Genomic DNA, 8,378 nt, shown 5'->3' with positions numbered 1-8,378 from the left:
TATCCAACAGGGAAGATGCCTCTAGCTCAGTTCCAGCTAGCTTTTCCTACATCTTCCAATCAAGGTGTATAGTATCTCCAGCAATAGGATCTTATCTGACCTGCAATTAGGAGGACTATCAAGAGGCTGTCATGCAAAAACAGATTTTAATCACAAAATCTATTAGGCAGAAGCACGAGAGAAGAGAGATTAATTATAAACACCTACATGCTTGATCAATATTTTCAATGAGCAGATTGAGACTAATTAGATATTTAGATACCCAATTAAATAATCAACCTAGAAGGTCATGTCAGATTGAAAGCATCTTAGAATACCAGAGGCACAATTCTTTGGCTTATACTTAGAGAAATTAATTATCACAGATGCTCTTTTTAGTTCAGAAATAGAGCTAGGTTATCTGGACATAGAAAACTAAGCAAATGCTGACTGAGTTCTGTACCTATTGATTTGTGTAAATTATTCTAAGAATTAACGTTTGGGTGATCAAGTGAAATGATATAATATCTGTATCAGATGAGATTGTTGGACATAACTAACAAAAAAAGGGATTTATTATAATATCATTGCAGGTAGCATGAGAGGGAAAAGAGCAAAAGACTCTAATGAGTAGATGCCGCTCATCTTGCCGGGACAAACCAACAAGAATTCCTGAATAAACAAGCAAGCAAAAGCAACGGAGTCCTTTTCTCTTCCTGGCTTTTGGAGCCCTGGAGGAAAATTTAACCCAGTGTCACTTATGACGTTCCATTCAGACTCTCAGAGGGTTTTGGACTCTAAGAGATTATCCACAGAGAAAATGGTGAGCTTCGTGCGACAGACAGACTGAATTCTGAGCAGCTTTGTCTCCAAAAGGTAAGCTCTGTCACCGTGGTGGGAGCCAGCCAATTACTCAGTGGCCAATTCAGTTCCCATCAAGTATAGAAGGAAAGAAAACTCCAGGGTTTGGTGGCAACTATCGAATTCTGTTCCTGTGTCTGCCCCACGCTTGCATTTTGCTTGAGTAACTTTTGCTTTGGTTTGAGTCTGAAGGAATGTTCTCAAAAGTCCATATGATGAACGCTTGGGACATGCGGTGGTGCTATTGGCACGTGGTAGACCTTTAAGAGACCTAACGGAAGGAAGTTAGTTATCAGCAGCGGGACCTGGAAGGCAATAGTAGGACCCTCACCACTTCCCGAATCTGTTTGCTGGAGAGCTTTTTCTGCCATTTTCATTCTGCCTTGGCGTACTGCCCCATCATAGCCTCGGAACAATGGCGACGATTGACTTAAAACACTAAACTTACAAGTCAAAACAAACTCTCTTTTAAAAAACTTACTCCCTCGAACATTTTGTCACGGCGACAGAAAGCTGACGAGCCGCGTTTGTTCCCTTGGTCAGGTGGTCATGTTGAGTGTGGAACGTTTGCCTGGTGGTGACGGTTGCACAGGCAATAGTTGTGGAGACGTCTGAAAAGAAAAGGCTATCGTCCAACATAGGTGGTGGAAATGACTGCAGACCGGTGAAGGGAGACCGAAGTATGGCCCATGAGGTCAGTGGGTGCCTACCGACCTTGAAACAAAAGTGGAGGCTGAATTTGAAACATCTTATTCTTTCCTTTGGTATTTTCAGACGGCCACTTACTTGCTCTGAACACTAGGGGTCAGGCAAGGAATAGCTGTATTTTCAAAGGCGCCCGAAGCTAAGCTGCCACTGCTTCACTGTGAGAACTTCCCATGACTGTGGGTATTTTGATATATTTATAAGATTATTTTCACTTCACTTTTTTATTTAACACACATTCAAAATATTTTTCAAGATGAAAAGTCTTTGCCTGAAGTTTCAAATAAAAAAATTGTACAAAGTATACTATTCACAACGAATGTCAAAGTTTTTCCTAATAAGAGCATGAGATGGTAAATAATTCTTTGAGGAAAGTCAATTTTTAGTTGTTATTTCTGGAATAAACTATGTATGACTAGGGGTTTCATTCTGATGTTTCTCTACATGAACATAAAGTCTTTACTTGTATTTCAACCCGCATTACTCTCTCTTGTCCCAGTTTGACACCTGCTGATCTCCTTTCTTGTCCCAATCATTCCCCCTTCCACTTTCAAATATGTTCTTCTCCTTTGTCCTCCTCCTCCTCCTTTTCTTTGTGATCAATAATGAGCATATGTGAGGGATTATTTACAGGGATGTCAACTCTCTACCTTGGCTACATCACTTAAGAAAAATGCATCTCCCTTAGCAACTGTTACTGACTATAGATACCCTGGGATGAGTAGGGCCTCGTGAGCCTTTCCACCATGCTGGAAAAAATGTGGATGGGCTCAGTCTTGTGCATAAGCTGTGTAGGTAACCACAGCTGCTGAGTTCATGATTGCGGTGGTGGTGTTAGGACAGCATTCTATTATATGTCTCTCCTTCTTCCAATTCTTAAATTACCTATAAGCCCCTTCACAGTGTTTCCTGAACCGTAGTGGACATGGTGTAGGTGCACCATTTATAGTGGAGAAGTCAACAGACATCAGCATTATGACCAGTTGTGCACTGACTGCTACCCACCGCAAACAGAAGCTTCTCTGACCAAGGTTAGGAGCAGCACTAATCCCTGGTATAAATATAAACATTTATATTTATACACAACAGGTGTAGTTCTTTTTTATGGCTTACACTCCCCTTTGTCCCCCCAGTCATGGGCTTTTGACCAGGTTTACAGTACCGGAAATGAATCCCCTCCTGTGGAGCAGGCCTCAAACCCAGTAAGAGAGTGGTTGGTTACCCCAGTATCATACTTGCTGCTATTACCAATGTGCACATCTTGCCTGGTAGCTTAGTACAACACACAGGTTTATTATCTTTTCTCCCTAGCAGCCTGCATAGCATTTTGGGCGGTCTAACTATTAATTTTATAGTCAAATGAATCACTAATCATCTTCATTTCCTTTACTGAACTAAGCCCTGTATCTTTCTTATGCCAATAGACTAATTCTTTCTTTTTCTCAACTCATTTAATGACAAGCTTACAAGTACCAGGGTAATAACAGTTATATTTTCTATCTCAGAGAGACTCTTGAAAAATCAGGTGAGAGTCACTACAATGCTGCAAAACCGGGTATTTCCAAAGTCTAGGCTATGAGCTCTTAGGTTTTTTTAAAAGTTGATTGAGTTAAGCTTGCGTATTTCACCTAGTCAAACTCACAGGCACTTGCCCATATTTATACATGAGAATAAATGAATGACACAGTAGGTTTTTACTTGTTGCTTTCTTAGTAATGGTGAATGAGTGTATTACCAGTGGAACTAGATAATCTAAAACTGCAATTAAGAAAGCATATGAAAGAGTCTAAGTTTTATATTTCTTGGATTTTTCATGAGCAAGGAGGCTAATGTAGGTCAAATTCAAGTGAGAAAAGAGATGTCAAATTCCAGAAACATTGGTTCTTTCTGGAAGTCCTAGGGAAGCAGCTCTCCCAAGCTTTTTCCTAGCACAGAGTTTATGCTAGCAATCCTTGGTTTGCAGATTCATCACTCCAATCCCTTCCTCTTTCTTTATAAAACCTTCTCTGTCATTTGTTTGATGTGTATTCTCCTTCTCTTATAAAACATATCACTGAAGTTATGGTATGCCATTTCTAAGATCATTATATTGGTATTCTCAACCTAATGACATCTTCAAAGATCCAAAAAGTCATATTCATGGACGACGTAGAATCTTCTGGAACCACAATATTCATGCCCTTTATCTCAACCATATCTGCTCTCATAAGAGATGGATGGGATCTAACTCTATAAGAGCAAAACAGGTCTAATTTCCAATTCTGAATATCACTTTTTTATAATCCCTGCCTTTGCTGAAGCAGCTGCCTCCAGACATTTAGAGATAAAAGGTTAACACACCACTCTATATAAATCTAAGAGACCAAGGTCTAATCAGAAATAAGAGTGAAAGCAAGTGTCTTATCCTGTTACAAGACTGGAGAGGGTTCAGGGCTACAAGCATGGCTAATGTTTTTGAAAATATTCAGTAGTTTAGAATTATGAGCTGGTCACTGGGAAGGAGGAGGAATAAGAAGAAATAAAAAAAGGAGCAGGGAGAGGAGAAAGATATGGTATCACCAGAAACAAAAAGACTTGAGTATCTCTTGCTATTAAATTAAGAGACTGAAAATAAATTTCTATTCTACCCTAGGATTTTCATCCCTACCTCTGAACTCTGAGAAGTGTCATCATTTTCCATAAATGAAGATTCACTCTACTTTAGAAAAATATCAGGATTAGTGGGGTTGAGAAGTAAAAGAAAACATATCAAGTACATAGGTCATTTAATTAAGGTATAAACAACAAAAAAATAATGCAAGTCAATTGCTGCAAACTGTCTGGCAGTTGTTTCTGCTGTCCCTTTTCCAGAGAAGAGATAGAGCAGTAACAGCAAGGCCAGAGAAAACTTGAATGGAAAAGGGGGGACTCTTCTGGGCTGACTGCAATGCCAGGAATAGTGGGAGGAATATCTTCCTTCTAAAATGCCTTAACCCTTGTTTCTCAATGATTTCCCAGGAAGTAAGATCTTATTTTGGATCTGGTTGATTGTGTTGATCGATCAGGTAATTGGAAAATCAAGAATGTTTTCTTGATGAAGTCTCTCTTTGATGAGGAGTTAGACTTCTTTCAGATCTCCCTGCATGTGGTGTGGAATTGTGAGTATAAAATAATTTGACTGTTCTCAAAAAATGTATAAGTTAGTTAATTTAAAGGATAAAAACTGCATGTGATTTTTAAAGGGAACAGAGATCCTCCATATTTTTATTCAGTCTAGACACAACCGTGTGCCACAGTCCTATATGATGCTGTGTAAGTGAATGCATAGACTGTGAAGAATTTAGCAAGAGTAAAAGGTTTCTGAATACAAAAGACCCAAAAAGTAATTCAAAATTAAGTGTATAATGTATCCAAGGTGCTTCTGGCAATGTTTACCCATACTGCATCAGGTGACCCTCTGTGTTAGTTCTGATCACAAACACATGCACTAAGATATCAGGAAGCCTTCAAATGTCAGGGGCCATGAGAGTTACAGCAAGTTATAACTAGTGTCCAGATGTCAACCCACCAGGCAAATGGATATCTGATGAAGTACAATCCCACACAGAAGATTATCCCACATCGTTTTTCCGTCCTGGAAAGGCCTGCAGGACCATTGACTCTGGAAACTGCTGCTCGTTTTTGCTAAAGGAGCATGGTATCTCCCAAATACCTGCATTGTAGTGTGTAATCTCATGTGATGTGTAGGTGTAATCTCATGATTACATATCAACCTTATGGTCACATATATCTGTGAGTGATCAGGAAGATGACTTTTCATTTGGCAGGTGGGGGAGAGATATCACAGAAGCCTTCACTATCTCTCCTCTCAATTATGAGTCTGCGGTCATTGACACCACTGTAAAAGAAGCTTCCTTGCTCATGACAGCCATTGGCAGCATGGGACACAGACCTCAACCTGGTCCCTGGTATCAGCAAGGATGATGAATACCTACTTGGCCTCCAGTGGCAGCATGGACCATAGGAATCTTTCAAGGAGACTTAATCCAGAGACTGAATCGCTCTTCATCTTGGATATCTTATCATTACTTAGAGCCAGGGTGAGTGCTATGGGGCAGGACCTGTGAGAGCTCCAGGCTGCTGCACACCACCCTGCTGGCCCGACTCAGCAATGATAAACTGCTTTGTCATCCGCAGCTGCGACACCACTGTGTCTCTAGCTCCTCTACTCTTGGCTGTAAGCAGCTCTGTTCCTCACCAGATTTTTTGGCCAATTCTATGAAACTACATTTTAAATGTATCTTCCCACAGCACCCGCCTTTTCTTGAGTTTTCTGCAGATACTCTGAACTCTGCAGACTTGGTCACCACCATATTTCCTGGTCCCATAGCCTATACCAAGTCCATCCTTTTGTCCCACTTTATTTTGACCTGCTACGTACACTCTCAGTTTCCTCCCTTCTAAATGAAGTTGAAGTCACAATCCTGATGGAGAAGAGGTTTCCAGAACGTGGACTTGCTGTCTTCTACACGAGGCACACTCTTGATGGCCTGCTTTCCATATCTCTGTCCCCACAATGCCTCACACGCAGACTTTAATTCACTCCTTTATCTTCAGCAGATCCATTTCAAGATCCTAGGGATTCCAGAAACCATGGAGAATGTTAACTCTTCATATCCTGTTTTATCTGTGCTAAAATTTGAAGGCTAAATGACCTAAAGGCCTCCTGTGAACTTAGAAGCTCTGGTCAGGAAAGTTGGCTTGGCTAATAACACCTGTGGGCAGTTAGGATCTAGAAACTTCTGATAAGATCAGCATACCAATCCCCAATGGCTGGTGTCTACCTCTTGAGACTGCAGTGGGGAACTGATCTACAAATGAACTCTTCCATTCCCAGAGTTCTTTTTTCCTGCCCTATAAAGCCTGACTCCCCTGCACCCTGTGCACAGTCTCACTTCCATGGAGAGACTGGTTTCTGCCTCTAGAGAGGCCTGCTTTTTTCCCTTATTCTTGTGTCCCCGATATAATAGAGGTAATTTATGTTTTAGGCCTACAAAGACTGAATAGCAGTAACTAGCAATACATTACAAATATAAAGATAAATCAATATATTTCATATAAAGATATATTATTATATTTAAATCTAAGAGTTATGTGTATTTCTTTCCATTTCTCATAACTTTTTAGACCACTATATCCATGTTTCTTCCTGCAGTGATATGACCAGAGGATTAAACGGTGGTAAACCAAAAAGAACTGACCGCCGAATGTGCTACTGCTAGTAAAGCATAAACATATTTTACTATGGCCTCTGCCCAGGCGTGGGTCCTGGATCTGGCTTTAGACTCACACACCTGCCATCTTAGTTCCTTGTGCTCTTCTTCTGTGTTGCTTTTTCATCCCATTCCTGTTCTCCATTTGATTTTGCATAGTTGAGAGCCTCTAGTAAGAACACCTGTTCCCATCTGTTTTTGGCCTTTTACATTGGCATATATATACATATACGTATATTTGTTTATTTTCACATATATTTATTTATACATACATACGCACACGCGTGTGTATGTGTTAGTTAGGGTTTCTATTGCTGTGAAGGGACATTATGACCACAGCAACTCTTATAAAAGAAAATTCAATTGGGGCTGGTTTACAGTTTAAGAGATTTAGACTATTATCATCTTAACAGGAATTATGGCAGCATGCAGCCCGATATGGTGCTGGAGAAGAAGCTGAGAATTCCACATCTGTATTGGCAGGCAGCAGGAAGAGATAGCGGGCCACTGAGCCTAAGCTTGAGCTTCTGAGACCTCAAAGCCCACCCTCTAGTGACACACTTCCTCCAACAAAGCCATACCTACTCCAACAAGGCCCCACCTCTTAATAGTGCCATTCCCTATGGACCAAGCATTCAAATACACACATCTAGAAGAGTCATTCTTATTCAAATGACATTATAAAATTTTATATAATATATATACTATTAGGTAAAATTATTATTGTTTGGCCTGAATACTATTACAGAAATGGAGTTGGAAACCTTGAGCCTAATTAGATTGCTGTAGATTTGATCTTGCCTGCCTCAGGAGAAACAAGTAAAGCAAAAAGTCTTCCTCAGACCATGTCCAACCCTATGGGGTTGGAAGGCTCACTATGGAAACCTGGGTGCATCTGTCCTGTAACTGAATTGTCTCTCAAAGGATCCTGATCCTTAAATCAGAGACTTCTGTTAGAGACTCGATCTGACCTTCAGCTAAGATATGTCACACAGGTGAGCAGGCTTAGAGAGCTAAGCTTAGGGCCATTAGAGTGTGAACCTTGTGTGATGACCCTCAGTATAATAAACATAACTTTTTTCTACTAACTATTCATATCTACCTTCTTTCTCACAACATTTCTCTTCCAACACTTCCTATTTAAAGAATATATATTAAAGAATCTATCTATCTATCTATCTATCTATCTATCTATCTATCTATCTATCTATCTATCTATCTACCTCTATCATCTATCTATCTATCTATCTATCTATCTATCTATCTATCTATCTATCTATCTATCTATCTACTCTTTAAAATATAACTAAAGGTCAGAGGTGGCTATACATTCCTCCAACTGCAGTCCTGCTGAAGCCAGAGGATCATCAGCTGGAATCCAGGCAGGCTACATTGACTTCCTGCATAGCTTGAGCCACATAGTGTGACCCTGTACTTACTACCTTCAATAATCAATTTAAACTTCCAATTCTATTTTTCCAGGAATTGCAAAAGTTACTGGAATATGTATGTGGAATCATTCATGTTTATTGTAGAGCTCTCTCTCTCTCTCTCTCTCTCTCTCTCTCTCTCTCTCTCTCT

General features: G+C 40.1%; 1 long non-coding RNA gene across 1 annotated transcript in view; it reads left to right on the top strand.

Annotated features, from left to right (window-relative positions):
- Positions 1–483: 483 nt before the first annotated feature.
- LOC126503476 (uncharacterized) overlaps positions 484–8,378 on the top strand; it is a 74,753-nt gene continuing 66,858 nt past the window's right edge. The window contains exon 1 of the long non-coding RNA XR_007592310.1: positions 484–855. This is a non-coding gene — a long non-coding RNA (uncharacterized lncRNA). The remainder of the gene's footprint in view (positions 856–8,378) is intronic.

This window comes from Alexandromys fortis, unplaced genomic scaffold (genome assembly GCF_014885135.2).
Source record: "Alexandromys fortis isolate MF-2015 unplaced genomic scaffold, M_Fortis_MF-2015_v1.1 scaffold_2_1_26212458, whole genome shotgun sequence".
NCBI lineage: Eukaryota > Metazoa > Chordata > Mammalia > Rodentia > Cricetidae > Alexandromys > Alexandromys fortis.
The sequence above is the reverse complement of the archived record's forward strand: the minus strand, read 5'-3'. Positions and strand labels throughout refer to the sequence as shown.